The sequence below is a fragment of the Rhinatrema bivittatum genome, chromosome 2 (assembly GCF_901001135.1).
Source record: "Rhinatrema bivittatum chromosome 2, aRhiBiv1.1, whole genome shotgun sequence".
Lineage (NCBI taxonomy): Eukaryota > Metazoa > Chordata > Amphibia > Gymnophiona > Rhinatrematidae > Rhinatrema > Rhinatrema bivittatum.
The window spans coordinates 99,655,820-99,674,844 of record NC_042616.1 but is presented as its reverse complement, the minus strand read 5'-3'; positions in this window follow the sequence as shown (position 1 = coordinate 99,674,844).

Here is a 19,025-nt window from a genome sequence, read left to right as displayed (position 1 = left end):
AGGGGGACAGTATGTAAATCCATGGCTTTAACACTAAACTTTCAAAAGGAAAACTTTGATAAAATGAGAAAAATAGTTGGAAAAAAACTGAAAGGTGCAGCTACAAAGGTAAAAAGTGTGCAACAAGCATGGACATTGTTAAAAAATACAATCCTAGAAGCACAGACCAGATGTATTACATGCATTAAGAAAGGTAGAAGGAAGGCAAAACAATTACTGGCTTGGTTAAAAGGTGAGATGAAAGAGGCTATTTTAGCCAAAAGAACTTCATTCAAAAACTGGAAGAAGGTTCCTTCAGAAGAAAATAGGATAAAGCATAAACATTGGCAAGTTAAATGTAAGACTTTGATAAGACAGGCTAAGAGAAAATTTGAGAAGAAGAAGGCCATAGAGGCAAAAACTCACAATAAAATCTTTTAAAAATATATCCAAAGCAGAAAGCCTGCAAGGGAGTCAGTTTGGACCGTTGGAAGATGAAGGGGTTAAAGGTGCACTTAGAGAAGATAAGGCCATCACAGAAAGATTAAACTATTTCTTTTAGAGATGTGAATCGGAACCGGAATCGGTTCGGTTCCAGTTGCAATTCAAATCTTATAATTTTTATCGTCCAGCCCGATTGGTTTTCTGTTTATTGGCTGCGCCCGATCCGATAAACAAAAAACGGGAAAAAATGGCCGGCGCCATCTTTAAAAATGGCACGGCCATCCAGTGCTCCTACCATGTGACAGGGGTCGCCAATGGCACGGATACCCTGTCACATGGTAAGGGCAAAGGGCCATCGGCGCCATTTTTATTAGTGGTAGCCGACGGCCCGAGAGCAGGAGATCACTCCCAGTGCCCCTACTGGACCACCAGGTAATTTTAAAATATTTTGGGGGGGGTCTGGAGGGTGGGGGAGGCTAAGGGGTTAGTTTTAAAGGGTCAGGGTGGGTTGTTTTTTTAATCGGGCCATCGGTGCCATTTTTATTAGTGGCAGCCGACGGCCCGAGAGGGGGTGATCGGTCCCGGGGCTTCCACTGGACCACCAGTGATTTAAAAACGTTTTGGGGGGGTTTGGGAGGGTGGGGGAAGGTAAGGGATTAGTTTTAAAGGGTCGGGGTGGGTTTAGGGGTTGTTTTGGTGTGCCGGTTTTCCCGCCCTCTCCCCAAATAACTCCCGTTAGTGGACACAAACACGATTAACGATTTTTCACAATAAATCGGGGGAATTTCTATTGTATCGCACTCTTTAACGATTTTTGATGATTTAAAAAATATCGGACGATATTTTAAATCGTCAAAAAACGATTCACATCCCTAGTTATTAGTACTTCATAAATATCAATTGCTATTGATTGTATAAAAAGTTTTTAGGAAAATATATACACACATACAAGTACTAATAACCTTTGTTTATGTAATTTATTTTATTTGTAATATTTTATATTTTTTAACTTATTTATTATATATTAAATTATCTTTACAGCCCCTGACACAGCCGAAAGACGAAACTCTGCCAGAGTCGGGCATTGTTGCTTGTGACTTGGATTGTTTGGAATGAAGATTTTGCTTTCCAAGGCATCGGTCCTGTTTTGTTTCCTTCGAATCATTCACTGCTATACACTCTAATACTCCCATCTTACTTCTTAGATTTCTGGCATTAGCATACAAACATTTAATAGTGTGTTTTTTGTTTGTATTGAATTCTGCTTTTCAGTTGACAGGGATAAATTGGAATCTTTTAATTACAGGCACTTGGACTACTTTTCTTATTATTGGAACCTCACTGTTGGGATGCCCTAATTCTACTGCACCATTAGTATCCTTTGAAGATACCTCCCTTCAAACCAGGCACTGCTGAGCAACTGTCGGCTTTCCCCTTTGTTCTAGTTTAAAAGCTGCTCTTTCTCCTTTTTAAAGGTTAGCACCAGTAGCCTGGTTCCACCCTGGTTATGGTGATGCTCATGCCTTCAGAAAAGACTCCCCCCTTCCCCAAAAGGTTCCCCAGTTCTTTACAAAACTGAATCCCTCTTCCTTGCACCATCGTCTCATCCACGCATTGAGACTCCGGAGCTCTGCCTGCTTCTGGGGACCTGCGCGAGGAAGAGAGAATGCTACCCTGGAGGTTCTGAATTTCAGCTTTCTACCTAAGGCCAGGATTCATCATTCTTTGCAGAATGATGAATCCTGCGAAAACGGCGGGCGGGCCTGCGAAAGCTCGCAGCCTTTGCACCATGGCGGTGTGCCGGCTGCCGGCTTTCACACTGAATAGCACCACCGTGAAAGGCAAGGCATGGGCCATGCTAGAACAGAGCAGGTTCTGGCAGAGTCTTAGACATGGACAGAAGCAGACTCAAGGAACTCCAAAGAACAGGACAGGATTCAAGACTCAGGATACAAGACTCGGAACTTGGAACATTAAAAGCAAGGGTCTTCTGGAGGCTTGTGGTGCCGACGAAAAGGACATCTGGATACAAGATCATCTGGACACAAGGAAACATAGAAACATAGAAATGACGGCAGAAGAAGACCAAACGGCCCATCCAGTCTGCCCAGCAAGCTTCACATTTTTTTCTCACACTTATCTGTTTCTCTTAGCTCTTTGGTTCTATTTCCCTTCCACCCCCACCATTAATGTAGAGAGCAGTGATGGAGCTGCAACCAAGTGAAATATCAAGCTTGATTAGTTATGGGTAGTAGGGGAAGTAACCGCCGCAATAAGCAAGCTACACCCATGCTTATTTGTTTTACCCAGACTGTGTTATTCAGCCCTTATTGGTTGTTTTTCTTCTCCCCTGCTGTTGAAGCAGGGAGCTATGCTGGATATGCTTGTAGTATCAGTTTTTCTTCTCCCCTGCCATTGAAGCAGGATATGCATTGAAAGTGAAGTATCAGGCTTATTTGGTTTGGGGTAGTAACCGCCGTAACAAGCCAGCTACTCCCCGCTTTGTGAGTGCGAATCCTTTTTTCTTCTCCCCTGCTGTTGAAGCAGAGAGCTATGCTGGATATGCGTGAAGTATCAGTTTTTCTTCTCCCCTGCCGTTGAAGCAGAGAGCTATGCTGGATATGCGTGAAGTATCAGTTTTTCTTCTCCCCTGCCGTTGAAGCAGAGAGCTATGCTGGATATGCGTGAAGTATCAGTTTTTCTTCTCCCCTGCTGTTGAAGCAGGGAGCTATGCTGGATATGCGTGAAGTATCAGGTTTTCTTCTCCCCTGCCGTTGAAGCAGAGAGCTATGCTGGATATGCATTGAAAGTGAAGTATCAGGCTTATTTGGTTTGGGGTAGTAACCGCCGTAACAAGCCAGCTACTCCCCACTTTGTGAGTGCAAATCCTTTTTTCCACATTTCCTCTTGCTGTTGTAGCTTAGAGCGATGTTGAAGTCACAGTAACCATGTGTATGTTTATTGAATAAGGGTATTGTCTCCAGGCAGTAGCCGTCATTCTGGCTAGCCACCCACTTTTTATTGACGGCCTCTTGATTTTATGGATCCACAGTGTTTATCCCACGCCCCTTTGAAGTCCTTCACAGTTCTGGTCTTCACCACTTCAGGACAAGTCTTCACCACTTCAGGACAGTCTTCACCACTGGACAACTGGAACATCAGGACATCCGGAGAACAGAGCATCTGGAACATCAAGGCAACGACATCAGGAACCGACGAGATGGAGACTCAGAGACAAGGAATTCCCACGAAGAACAGAGCGCCTAGGAGAAGCTGAGATGACGAGAAATCCAGGAGCGGACTGGCTCCTTGCAAAGGCAATGAAGAACTGGTGAAGAACCCTATTTATAGGGCTGACCTGGATGACATCATCAGGAGGGGCCACAGGACAACTCCAACGCAGGCCCCTTAAGAAGCGAAGAGAGGTGCGGCCTCGCGCCTAGGGTAGGACCCTGGAGAGCGGTGACCACACCGTGAAGAAGAGCAGGAACGGCACTAAGCCGCAAGGCCAGAACCCCAGTGTCGGTGGCTCCAGCTGCGAAGGTGCAGCATCGACGGCTTCCGGGCCACAGGAAAAGGCTGGGGGCGGCTCCAAGCTGTGAGAGAGGAGGCAGACGTCGGCAGCCTCCAGGCCGCTTGAAGGCACGGCAGCAGCTCCCTGCTGCCGCACAGCAAGGAGAACACTGGCGGCCTCCGGGCTGCAAGGGAACAAGACAAAAGCTCCAGCCGCGTGGAGAGGACATCGGTGGCCTCCGGGCTGCGGAGAAAGATGGAAAAGAGGTGAGAAGCTGCTCGCGGCCCTAGCCGCGGGCAGGATCGTAACACCAAGATATGGCTGCTTTCCAAGAAGACGTAAAATTGCAGAATGCTTCGGATGAGACTTTAGATATTGCATTTTCCTTGCCTAAACTGCAAGTCTTTTCTTTGGAGGCAATTTGAAGGGCAATTGAGGGCCTTGGGAAAACTTTGTCTTTTCAGATCTCTCAGGTTGCTACTAATATAAAAGACATTAATCTGCATCTTAATGCTCAAGAGAAATCCTTGCTTGAATACTCTAAAAGAACGGCTGAAGCACAGCAGAAAGTGAAACAACTACAAACAAGTATTTCTGTTTTAATAAAAGATAACTCTTCCATTCATAGGAAATTAGAAAATCTTGAAATATATCCAAAGCGAAGAATCCTCATTTGATTCACTTTCCCAAGATTCATTTGATTTCTCCTAAAGAAATGTTTCGGAAATACTTGGTAGAAGTTCTAAAACTTCCAGTTGGATTTGTTCCTACGGTTGCCCGTGCTTATTATTTACCTGTACCCCAAAAGGAGAAAGCTGCAGGTTTAGTGGGAGATATAGTATCATCTACATCCTTGGACACTGGCAATCTTACTACCTTTTTAGAAGACTCTGGTGAGGGTCAGGCTAACGTTGCTGCACTGGTAATCAACTTGTTTTTGGAGCCTGATAAAATTTGGATCATGAAACTGTTTTTCAAACTAACAGGATCATTTATCAAAATGCATTATGGCATTATCACGGGCATAAGGGCCCTAACACTCATGATAATACCATAACGCATGCAATAGTTATTGCAATGTGTGGTGAAAATGCAAATTTTTCAAATTTATTCAAAGGGCTGGGATTGGGGAGGGGTCAATGAAAATGAGGGGCATTTTCGCAGTGTGCGATAGTGTAATGCATGCTATTGCACATTTTTAATGCCAGAAACAACTACACCTTTTTTCCTGGTGTTAAGCCGTGCAATATGCCTGAAACACAATTTGCAATAAATATCACAAATTCTGTTTTGGGCATGGAGAGGGGAAGGGGAGAGTTAGAAGTATGGAGTGGGGTGGAGTAAAGAGAAAGAGAGAGCCTCTGGCATAGTACATATAGTAGTCACCTATTTATACTGCTATAGAAGGGCCAGCTAGTAACTCGAGGTAAGGTTTTGGTGGTGGTCTAGGGTTTGGGGGCCAGTTTTACATGCAGTGTGAGACATACGAACAGCACAGTAGACCTCGGTGAAGATTTGACATGATTTGGAATGAGGAAAGTCATACAAAGATGAGATTTCTACCATGTTCTCTCACCCTAGCTTGATAGACTCTCTCCCAGGGTACTATCAAGCTAGGGTGAGAGAACATTAAAGTAATCTCATCTTAGTTTGACTTTCGTCATTTCAAATCATGTCAAATCTTCACTGAGGTCTACTGTGCTATTCGTATGTCTCACTCTGCATGTAAAACTGGCCCCCAAACCCTAGACCACCACCAAAACCTTACCTCGAATTACTAGATGGCCCTCCTATAGTGATATAAATAGTTGACTACTATACAGGCCTTATAAAGAGGTTCTCTCTCTCTCTCTCTCTCTCTCTCTCTCTCTCTCTCTCTCTCTCTCTCTCTCTCTCTCTCTCTCTCTCTCTCTCTCTCTCTCTCTCTCTCTCTCTCTCTCTCTCCCTCCCTCTCCCTCTCCCCTCAATTGAACCCAGACTGGCTTTTGTGTATTTTCTTATTTGTTTTCATGTGGAATATCTGGTTTTATCTCGTTTTAGTGTACACTTTTCCTAACAAGAAGTATTTTCTTGGTTTTTTGTTTAAATATGATAAAAAGAAAGTTAAAAAAAAAAAAGAAAATGCAGTCTCCAGAATTGTATACAATTCTGGAGTGAAGTCTCACCAGAGACTCTTTTTTTCCTGCTGGCTATTCCTCTCTCCTTGCACCCTACAATCCTTCTGGCTCTTGCCATTGACTTATCTACCTGTCTGGACACCGTACAATGATCAGATATAATTACTTACAGACCCTGCTCTTGTTTTGTGCCAGAAAAACGTCATCCCTATATTGTGCTGCTCCCTTCAGTATTTGAAACTCAGATGTATGACTTTGTATTTTTTAGCATTAAATCTTAGCTGCCAAACTCTAGGCCATTCTTCCATCTTCACTAGATTCCTCCTCATGTTTTTGCACATTCCAAGTGTCTAGCCTGTTGCAGATTTTGGTATCACCTGCAAAAAAAAAAGGGCATCGGGGTAGATTTTAAAAGGGTTACGCGCATAAGTTATGCGCAAAACCCTTTTAAAACACCCCTGCGTGCGCCGAGCCTATCTTGCGTAGGCTCGGTGGCGCGCGCAAGCCCCGGGACACGCGTAAGTCCTAGGGCTTCGCTAGGGGGGCGTGTCGGGGGCGTGTCAGGGGGCATGTTGGGGCTGACGTGACATTCGGGGCATTCTGAGGGGCGTGTCGGGGGCATGGTGCTGGCCCAGGGGTGTGCCCAAGGCCTCCGAAATGGGTCCCGGGCCGGGGAATCACATACCAGCAGCCCGCTGGCGCGCGCGAGTTATGCCTGCCTCAGGCATCTCAATTGTATCTTTTATGGTAAGAGAATTGAAAGAAAGTAAGTCCTTTAATCATTATCATCCAATCTTGGAAGCAAGATCACATCGCTTATAAGCTTATAACATTTCCCAAAGAGAGAAGCACTCCTCATTTATTTCAGTTCCCACCAGCATTTCTTGGTTTGTTTTTTCAGTTTTAATTTTTAGACTATTACAAATCTGTGGAACTAATTCTAGCAATCCTCCTTCAGAATCTGATTGCCATTTCAATTGACACGGGTATTGAATCTACCTTCCTTTTTTGAAAAGATACTTCCAACTTTTTAGAAAAGTTACGAGATGTAGCTACATCAAAGTCTTGCAATTCTTGATTTTTTCTTATTCATTTGGTACATTTTTTTTTTAGTGATCCAGATCAAAAGCATCTAGAAAGTAGCCTAATATTTACTCAACATTGTAAAAATCAGCAGCCTAGATTCAACTCCTATTTCCACCAGCTCTGATTTAAAATGTATGACATCTTTTTATTTTAAATATGCGGCTCTCACCAAATATGTGAATATTTCTCAGTTTCTTAAAGATACGTATCATTCTTTTGAACATCCAATCTCTAACTAACAAATTAACTACTTTCCAGCAAAATATCTTTAAGAATTTCCTTTGACATTTACCCTTAGCACAACCTATGCTTGTAAGAGAAACTCCTCAAAAGGCTTCGTTGTTCCTCTAGTAAGATCGCACTTCTCTCCTCCACAGGACACCTTTCTTGTCAAAGAAAAATCTTTAGTTATTAGAGATATGATGACATTCCAGACATCTTTCATAAATTGTTTTAAATGCCAATTCTTTTGACCTATTGTGCAATTTTGGAAAGTTAATCAACTTCATAATCTTCAATCTAAGCCTATAACCTAAAGGTTTGATTTTCCTGTACTGCTGCTTATTCATCCTAAGTACAGCAGCATTAACTGTTAGAGAAAACTAAAATTTTTTTTCAGCTTGTTTCCCATTGTCCTTCCCCAATTATAATACTATTTTCTGCAAAGTCTCACTATAGGAGATAATTCCCCCTTCCCAGAATAGTGTATATTGTATTTTCATAATGCCACAGAATCAATTGTGATTGCTTTTTCTTCCCTAAGGCAGTTCTCATTTTCCCATTCATATTGCTTTTTAATAAGTTTCTTTTCTCAGTATTATGTAGCTTTTTTTTCCCTCTCCGTCTTCCTCCTATCCCCCTTCCTCCCACCCTCATCCCCACACAAATGAGGTCTGGCCATAGAATGATCTTCGGAAACATATAGTGGCTATTGAAAGTCTACATCACCTTGAATATTTTTCACATGTTATGTCAGTGTGTGCATTTAAATGAGGAATTTTTCCACTCATCAACACACCTTACACAACATCTTTCAGGACAAAAAAATATTTTATTGGGAGACAAAACATATTCATATAAAAAAACAACAACATTGAAATCCAATTGGACCCCAAACGCCAATACTTGATGGAAACATCTTTGTGAATCTGTTGGAATAGGTCTCCATCAACCTTGTAGATCTAGCTTTGTCAATATTATATAATTCTTCTTTATTAAACTGTTCAAGCTCTGATAAGTTGCTTGGGGAGCACAGATGGACAAGTCATGCCACAGATCTCTATTGGATTGAGGTTGGGTTTCTGATGGACACTCCAGGACATTTGCTTTTTGTTCCTTTGTCATTCTAGGATAGTTTTGTTTGTGTGTTTCAGTTGTTGTCATGCTGAAAGGTGAACTTCCATCCCAGATTCAGTTTTCTTGCAGAGGGCAGCAGGTTTTCCTCAATGGATTTTTCCTCTGCCTCAGAATGATGCCTTGGCTTCCGAGTGACTTCATCAAAAGCCTTCATGAAATGTGTTCTGCACTTCCTAGTACATTTTGTGAAGGATTTTGGTGAGGTCGCATGAAAGCCACAGCATCATCCTGAGAAAAAGGATTCTCAAAACATGGCACCATGTTGATTATGTTTCATGGCAGCTTCCCATGACTTTTGAAACTGTTTTATATCTAGTTCAACCAAAGATTTATTACAGATAAGTTTTATTGCATCACTACATTTAAAAAAAAAAATCTGGTATGGTCGGATTTGTGCCTATGATTATACAGGTGGTGTTCTTATTTCTTCAGGCACCAGTATGAAGGCACATTTTTGCACAAGAAGCTGTGTTATATTATTTTGTTTGGTCCTCTAAATTTGTACATTGGGACGTCTATTGATTCCTTAGATTTATCATTGTTCGGCCCTTTTGTTATTGGATCTCATGTGCTTTGGTCTATTTTTCTAATTTCATAGTTGATGACAAGGGCAGCAAAAATGAGCCAGTGATTTTGGCCATGGAAAATGCATACCAATTCAGTTAGCTGTAGGTTGTACTGAATGGAAGGAAGAGCTACCAATATAATAAGTGGAGGTATGGGATACTATGTCTATCTTAACTATCTTAAGCCTAATTAAATGTTCATGAACATATATGTGATCTGGGATGGCTATGTGTTTTCCTTTCTCACTATACTTCATGAGTTTGGCTGCACAATATTGTGCTATGTAGAATTATCAGTACATGTTACCCTAGGATAGATTTAATGGAGAATGATGTTTTATAGATGTGGAATTCTGAGATTGTTTGTAAAGGGAATGGTCCTTCTTTATAGCCAGTGTTGTTTATAAGGAAGCAATGGTAAGGTAACATGTGCAAAGGAGATTAAGATAGCTTTCTTTCCCTTTTCACATTCATGAGCCTTTCTACACTCCTTTTATAGTATTCAGAATTTCTTCTACTTATGACAGTGTGTTTTTTCATTCTGAGGTTTTTTCATTATTCCTCATTGAATCCAATAATGCTGACTTTTCTATGTGATTTGGAACCTTTTTAAATGGGATAGTGTGGTGACTGAAGTGAGGGCAAGTATTTTTAGCTTTCTGCCATGAGTTCAAGCTGGCATTGCCATCGAAGTATGATCAATGTGCTTCTTCTGACCAGCTCCAGATGTTGGTGATATCAGGCAAGTTATTCTGCATATCAAGAAATGCATGATGAAGACTGTGCATATTGTAATTAAGCCGATAATTATTACATGATTCCAAGCAGGGATCAGTCTGAAAAGAAGCCTAAAGGGTTTTTTTAAATTTATTTTTATTTTTATTTATATTCCGCTTTTTGCACTTTTTTCAGCACTTAGCTGACTTTTCCAAGTTATGCAGGGTTTTTTTTAGATATATCTTATTAATATACAATTGAGTTGATGTTATTAATTGAAGTTAGTGAATAACTTTCTGCCATAAACATTTTTATTTAAAATGTAGGTGAATTGAGTCCTCACAGATCAGGACCTAAATGCTACAAAGTTGAAGAAGCATGCTTTATAATGACTAGCTAGATTTTCTATGAATGTCTTTTTGAAGGAGAACACATCATTTCAAAGAGTTAATACATTCTTTTAATAGAATAGCTTGTTATGCCTGTGAAGAGCACTTATGATCTAACGTGAGAGGAAGCCAAAAAGTGATCGGTTAGGATGATCAGATAGCTGCATGAGAAAAGGTACAGACTGAATCTTGGTTTCTCCTTATTTAGTGCATAGAGATGTAGTTCTGATTTCCCTGAGAAAAACAGGTGATGTCAGATTGGGTTCTATGTCTTTGCCTTGTGGTTATCACACTCCAAAAGATCAACCTATTAGTGACTGCTCAGATTCACTCTGCTATATCTGCTCTCTATCTGCTTACATTTTAGAATTCTTGTAGCTACAATTTAGATTCCAAAGGTGACCCTGTTGTTCTAGTATTTAATTTTTAGAATGTGGCATCAATGTATATATGTATCTGAACATGTTTAGGTTATTCTAAAATTATCTACAAGACTCATACAAGATAACAAACCGATGCTTACCTCCAATAGTTTACAATCTACTGATGACCTGGAATTGAAAGCAATAAATCACAGCACTGATACACAAAAGACAACATCATCTGACAGAGTAATTGCATTAAACATCTGATTATGAACACTAATGAATTATCCAGTGGGTGCCACCAGACATGAGGGATATACATGGGAGTACATGTGATGAACACTTATGATTCCAGAGGCCAGTGGAACATACATATGAGGGCTTCTGAAAGAAGAAGCACAGACAATTTCTAATCAGTAACTGTCAAATTAAACAAAGCATCAAACAATTTGTCTGCTAATGACTTGGTTGGCCATGATACTGTATTGCATTTAGCACTCTAGTGCCAGCAAATATAATTCCTCCAGCCTGGAAGTTATTTCAATCAACATTCATCCGAGATGGTCTTCTTCCAATCACAGAACCTTGTCCATCTATGCTCTCTCCTATTTCTCATTTGTTCTCTTCTTTATGATTTTCCTTTGCAGTACCTTCATTATCTACCATTTTTAGTTTTTGCCCTTTTCTGGCTCTATATGTATTTCTATTCAATGCCAGCACATAGGTAACCATTCAGCCCAAAACTTTACCCTCAGATCTGCTCTAAGATGGTGATTGAAAATAAAGTAAGCATGTGCAGAACTGATGAAAAGAAGGAATACTGTGGAAATACCCAGAAGGGGTCATTTCTGTGTTATTTCAAACTTCAGTCAGAAACAATCACATCCATTCTCGCAATTTTCAAATCATTTTTTGGGTACATTGGCCCTTCCAGATCATTTCTGAATCACAAACACTCAAAAGCCCAGACAAGGATTAGATTTAGAAAAACAATTAAATATTTTAGTAAAGGTAATATTTTTTTTTCCAAAAGTTTATTTGCTTGTGTGTTCTTTATGCATTTGGACACTGTTCAAGTAAATGCAACCAAATTTGGCAGAGGAAAACCTTTTTACCCAGAGGAAGGTCATGAAATATGTTTTGATCAAAATATCTGAGTGCCCAGTGATTCACAAACATGCATTTAAGGTTGTAGATCAAACTCTTCAAGACCTATGAAACAACCAGGAATTTAGGATGGAGTTGTCCTTTTAGCAGGCGATTTTTGTCAAACACTGCCATAATTCAAAAGGGAACAATGGCTGATGAACTTAAAGCTTACTTGAAAGCCTCTTAACGATGGAAAATTGTAACTATGTTTCAAACTCCCACAATAATTATGCAAGTTCACTTACAGGATAATGATTCTGCTGCTAATTTTGCACAAATGCTCAATATTAGTGATGGAAAAGTACCATATTCCAAGCAACTTCTGCAATATTGTAGAGTCAATTTAAGTGCTAAAAACTAGAGTTTTCTTGAATCTTCAATACCATTTCAACAATCACAAATGGTTTTGTGCCATTCTTACAAATATAAATAGCAGCATAAATGTCTTCATCTTAAATATCCAACAATAGCTGCTTGGATTATCTACATCATAAAAACAATTGACACAATTGTGGATGTTGGCCAAGTGAGTCAGTGCCCCACTGAATTTCTCAGCTCTCTCAATGCTCCTAGAATATCACTACATAACTTAGTCCTCAAAATTTTCTCCAGTTATGATCCTGAGAAACTGAATGTGCCAAAACTACGCAGTTGCACTAAGACTATGTGTTAGAAGTCTGATGCCTCATACTACTGATGTAACCATTTTGACAGATTGCACACAGAGTGAAGATATATTCTTACCATGGATACTTATATTTCCTACTGACATGCCTTTTGAATCCAGAGATTTGCAGTTTCTGGTATGTCTTGCCATGACAATGTCTATAAACAAATGTCCATAGCAATGTCCCTCAATGTCCATCAATAAAGCTCAAGGACATTCACTTAAGAAACAGGCATTAACCTGGAGATTCCTTGATTTTGTCATGTGCAACTTTATGCAGCTCCTCAAAAGCTGGAAATGGAAGAAAATTGTATGTGCAGGCCCGGTGCTAGCAGGTCTGCATACCGTGCAATTGCACAGGGCGGCACACCTGGAGGGGCAGCAGAAGAAGCAGCTCGCGAGGCTGCCGGTGGACCTGTCCCACTGGTGGCCGAGAAGAGGAAGAGGCCCGTGAAGCTGCCAGTAGAACACATCCCACCGGTGACCTGGAAGTAGAGAGGGCCCGTGAGGATGCTGGTGTATTCTAACCTACTGGTGGCCCAGAAGAGAAAAAGGCCCGTGAGGCTGCCAGTGGACCCAGGGGCGGATTGCAGGAAAATATCAGCCTGGGGGATTTTTTTCAAAACCAGCCCATGGGGTGTCTGATTCATGTGTTTCAACTGTTCCCAAAAGCATGTCAAACTGACCCTTCAGACCTAGTGCCTGGCAAAACTCAGCCAAAAAATCTCCAACATAAATTTCATATTTTTCTATGTTAACTAAGTAGTAGAGCATATCCCAGACCAGGAGAGAGCAAACACAGCTGCAGGCCCCCTTCCTTTCAAGCAATCAGTTGCCGCCCTTCCTCCCTCCAGTTTGATTACACCTCTCATATTATATACACAGGGTGGCCCATGGAAAAGTAGCCCACCTCCAATACCAGTGCATTGGAGGCAGGCTACTTTTCCATGAAAATCTACCCCTGTATGTATATCCTGGATTCCTGGTCTAGTATTAAAGTCTTTTGCTAACCAATCAGCTCTTGAATTAGTTGCCAAGTAATGAGACAACCATACTGCCAGCCAGTGTCAGATACAGTGTGGGGCTGATTTTAAAAGCCCTATGCGAGTGCCAGGCCTATTTTATAAAGGCCCATCGACGTGCGTAAAGCCCGGGACGCGTCTAAGTCCCGGGGCTTTACAAAAGGGGCGGGAGGGGGGTGGGAGGGGGCGGGACCAGAGACTTCCAGCCCAGCAGCCATTTGCCATTGTGTTGGAGGATAGTGTGCCGGCAGGCTGCCGGCGTGCGCAACCTGCGCCTGCCTCCAAGCAGGCGCAAAAGGTAAAATAATTGGGGGGGGGGTAGGTTAGGATTAGGGGGCGGAAAGGCTAGGGGAAGGGGTGGGAAGGTCAGGCTAGGGGGTAGGGAAGTTCCCTCCCAGGCCACTCTGAAATCAGAGCATTCTGGGAGGGAATAGGGGAAGCCCATGGGTGACAGTGAGCGCAGGGTGCACAATTGTTCACCCCCTTGTGCGCGCCGACCCCCAATTTATAACATGTACGCCCACGCGTATGTATGAAAATCTACCCCTGTATTTATATCCTGGATTCCTGGTCTAGTATTAAAGTATTTTGCCAACTAATCAGCTCTTGAATTAGTTGCCAAGTAATGAGACAACCATACTGCCAGCCAGTGTCAGATACACTCACACATAATCTTTCAGACACCCACTTTGTGTCTGAAAGTGTGTGGGGGGATGTCTTTTTCTCTGACCTAGAAAGACACCTACTCACACACAAACACTCTCTCTATGTGAAACAGGAAAGACACATCTATACACAGAGTGAGTGTGTGGGTGTCTTTGTGTCAGAAACACACCCACCCACCCATTCTCTCAGACACACACATTCTGCTGCTGCTTGTGTTCACACAGTCTGTGCCCCCACTCTAGTACTGCCTGCCAAATCATTCAGTAGTTTTTTTGCTTGTTGTCAGCCCCTCCCTTTCCAATTCCCATCCCTTCTTGGCAAACCCATTCTCCAGGAGACTCACTGGTTCCACAGACAGCAGCCCAAAACTACACAGGCATTTCCTCTTGGCTCACCCATCCCTTTCTGTGACTGTTGCTTGCCTCCACTTTTTCCTATTCCCATTGACTGTCTGCTGCAGCTTTTATGGTTTCCTAGGCTCTGAACTGACCTCCTACTCTAACAGGCCGATACAGTACAGTGTAGGGATGTGAATCGTTTTTTGACGATTTAAAATATCGTCCGATATATTTTAAATCGTCAAAAATCGTTAGGGCCACGATACAATACCAATTCTCCCGATTTATCGTCAAAAAATTGTAAATCGGGGGAAGGGGGAGGGCAGGAAAACCGGCACACTAAAACCCACCCCCGACCCTTTAAATTAAATCCCCCACCCCAAATGCATTAAATTACCTGGGAGTCCTCCGTAGCGGCGGTCCGTGGCTAAATTGGGGGAAGGGGGAAAGCACGAAAACCGGCACACTAGATCGTGAGGTCTTCAGCCGGCGCCATTTTTCAAAATGGCCGCCGCAAAATGGCGGCGGCCATAGACGAAAACAATTCGACGCAAGAGGTCGTTCCGGACCCCCGCTGGACTTTTGGCAAGTCTTGTGGGGGTCAGGAGGCCCCCCCAAGCTGGCCAAAAGTTCCTGGGGGTCCAGCGGGGGTCAAGGAGCGATTTCCTGCCGCGAATCGTTTTCCGTACAGAAAATGGCGCCGGCAGGAGATCGACTGCAGGAGGTCGTTCAGCGAGGTCCAGAAATCTTGCAAGGGTTCCGGACCTCGCTGAACGACCTGAGATTGTTATGAATTAGTGAATTAGTGAAGGTAGAGGGGTGCACAAACTTTCTTCTCCCTCACAAACAGTCTCTGACATTTGCATGCTCCCTGGGGGTCTCTGACACACCCACGCTCCATTCCGCATGCTGACACACATACTCAGCTGAAACACACACACACTCTCCCTCACATATGCTTCCATCACACATGCTGATAGCTGAAACACAGAAACACACTCTCCCATTGCACATACTGGTGCACATGCACACACACACACACACACTCCCTCACATTCACTGATGCTGACACACTTGCTCCCTCTCACACACACATTCTCCCACACACACATGGCACTCACACATGCACACTCATACACACTCACTCCCTGACATACTCTAACTCACTTTCCCCTCTTTTGGTCTCTAAATATATTAAAAACATTTTTCCTTACATTAGTGCTCAGGGGGAATCTAGGCAGGAACACCTGATGATGGTCCTGGTATGGGAAGAGGTGGACAGGAAGGCCCCAATGCAGGGAGGGAGTTGGGGAAAAGTTATGTTTTCCCATGGCCCGAATGTAAGGGTGGCCAGCCTGGTCAGCGGCAGAGATTAAGGAGAGGCTTCCTGCAGCTGAGATGTGAAGAGAGATGGTGGGGCAGTTTCCTGCTACCGTGGTGATGAGGGGAGGAGGGGATCAGTTGCATAGAACCTCAGCAATGCCATAGGATTAAAAAAAAGGCAGGCCCTTGTAGCCGCGGGCAAGGGAGGGGGGGGCAAAAGAACAGAGGTGCAGACCCATGGAGCTACAGTTCCAGCTGCACAAAAACAAAAGTAAAGAACTGAGCGGAGAACCTCAGGGGAGGCTTCAGTTCTACCAAAAGAAATGCTGCAGGGCCTGATATTGATCTCAGCGGCTCTGCAGGCATGGGGCCGCTGCGATCAACACCAATCACATGACTGGCCTGACCAGCCCACCGGGGCATGCTGGAAGCCCCGATAGGGTCCCCAGGGGTGGATTGTCCTATCCCATTGGCGGCCCTAAAGAAGAGGAGGCTCACGAGGCCGCCAGCGGACCCCATCTCACCGGAGGCCAGGAAGAGGAAGAGACCCATGAGGCCGCCGGTGGACCTTATCTCACCACTGACCTGGAAGAAGACGAGGCCTCTCATCCCACCGGTGGCTGAAGAAAGAAGGAGCCCATTCTTCTACTCCTTCTCAGTGCTGTTCAAAACACATGCAGCTAGCACATTTTCTATGTTGATCTCGCAATGCACGAGATCAGCACAGAGGAAGTGCTAGGCGCGCATGGTTTGATGAGCACATGGGCCAGCACATGAGGAGAAGCAGCAGAATGGCTCTTGCTGGTGTGTGTGTGTGTGTGTGAATGAGAACCTTACTGGGGTGTGTGGCTGTGGTGTGTATGAATGAGAGCCTGACCTGGGGGGGGGAGGGTTATGTGAATGGGAGCCTGACTGGGGGGTTGTGTGTGTGTGACAAGGAACCTGTCTGGGGGTGTCTGGGTGTATGTGTGTGTGTATTTCTATGTGCATGGGAACCTGACTGGGATGTGTGTGTATGGTGTGTGTGTAGAAATCTGTCTGGAGTGTGTGTGTGTGTCTGTGTGAATGGGAACCTGTCTAGGGTTTATTGGGTGTGTATGTGTGTTAAGAAAATTTGTGCTGCCTCACTAATCCATGCCTTACTCAGGATGACTGGAAATAAAAAGTTTTCAGGTATGGAGAGCAGTGAATTTTCCAATATAAAATTGATTTATATTTCTTGATGTTATTGTTTGATGAATGATTTATGAGGACTGGTGATGTTTCTGTTTCTTCATTGCTGCATTGCAAATAGAGTCTGGTTTGTTGCAGTTTCCGGTTTCCAGTTCAGTATATGTTTATAGGTTATAGTCTCTTTATTCTGAATATGGTGAGGGTGAATCTGTGTTCTGCATGTTTAATTGAGGTGGGGTATTCTGTGTTAAAAAAAAAAAAAGAGGAGGGAGCAGCACAGTAATTGTTCGCACAGGGCAGCAAAAATGCTAACACTGGCCCTGTGAATGTGTTTGCCCCTTAGGCCAAAACAAACAAAAAAATTGTATATCCTCTGTTTTACAATAAAAATCTAATCTATTATATATTTTACAAAGTATGTTTATGTGTGTTTGACCACTTTATAATATGTCAGCCATTAGATTTTGAATTTCCTGAGCAATACCAGGTAACTTAGCTATCACTATATATATATATGGCTCAATTTTCAAAGCTATGTATATGCCTAAAGCCTGGTTTTATGCATATAAATGGCTATACTAAAATATCCCAGGATCCAGTTCATGTACAGATATACGCATAACCCATTTTCACATGTACTTTTGTGCAAACTGGCAAAGAAGCATTCTAGGGAGAGGAGTTCAGACTTACATGCACACTTTTTTATTAAAACAAACATATGTGCATAAATTCAGATGCACAAGTTATGCCCTCAATAAAGCAGGTGTACTTTTGTGCGAGTGAATTTATATGCTTATTCAGGCACTTACATGTGAATTTTCAAAGTGAACTTATGTGCCTAAGTTCACTCAGAAAATTCAGAGTAAGGTCTACATGTAATCAATATGCTCAGTCCCTACCATGCACAGTTATAAAATTACCCTCACTATGTCCATCTCTAGGATCTGTCATCATTTTGTACTGAGTCTGTAGTTAATCTGAATTGCTGTACCCAGAACATACAGGTGAGGTACTGATACTGATGATATTGCTAGGTTCTGAGCCTTTCTTAATAATTAGCTGTTAAGATATGCTACCATATGTGAATTTTTAGTATGACACAAAGGTGAATTGTATTGTGAAGGTCAAAGGAGCAGGTACTAATGGTCTTCTTCTGCATCAGCTTCTAACCCTCATGATCTCACTGTCAAAGCCTGAGATGGACATCACTGGAATAGGTATGAGCCATTCCCTATAGGTGATGTTTTAGAGAAACAATCAAATCAGCGTGAATCTGGGAGAGGTGCTAGAACAAATTGACAAACTAAATAGTAGCAAATCACTGGGACTTGATGGTATTCACCCCAGCGTTCTAAAGGAACTCAAATATAAAACTTCAAACCTGCTATTAGTAATCAGTAACCTGTCATTAAATCTGCCTCTATACATGAGGGCTGAAGGGTAGCAAATGTAAAGCCAATTTTCTAAAATTTGTCCAGAGAAACCTTAGTGGCTAGTGGAAAGAAATGAAGAAACTGGATAACCTGTGTTAATTTTAGTTAACAAAACAAATTAGATCCTCTCCACTAAATATATAAATATCAAAGTAAAGTGAATATGTACTCAGAAAACTTGTGTCACATGAAAGTTAATTGCTATGATAACAAGAAATGGAGGTAGGAGAATAAACCTATGCAACCTACTTTTCCATAGTCCTCATATAATCATAGGCAACATCAATAGTCCTGGTTTTTTTTCCTACAGATTTTTAGTGATGCAAGTGTTGTTTGTTATTAGGAAACAATTATGTGTAGTACAAATAATGGTAATATAATAATACTAAAATGAAACTTATCTGGATATGTATCCAAAAATGCTGACTGGTGTACATGTCTGTATCTGTGTCCAAAATTGCTGGGTGGTATACATATCTGTATACAAAAATGCAGTTCTGGTCACCCCATTTCAAGAAAGATATAGTGGAACTAGAAAAGATATAGAAAAAGGCAAGAAAAATGATAAAGGGGATGGAATGGCTCCCTGATGAAGAAAGACAAAACAGGTTAGATCTCTTTAGCTTGGAGACAGCTGAGAGGGGAGATGACAGAGGTTTATAAAATCATGAGTAGGGTGAAACATGTAAATAGGGAATGGTGTTTATACCTTTTCTAATAG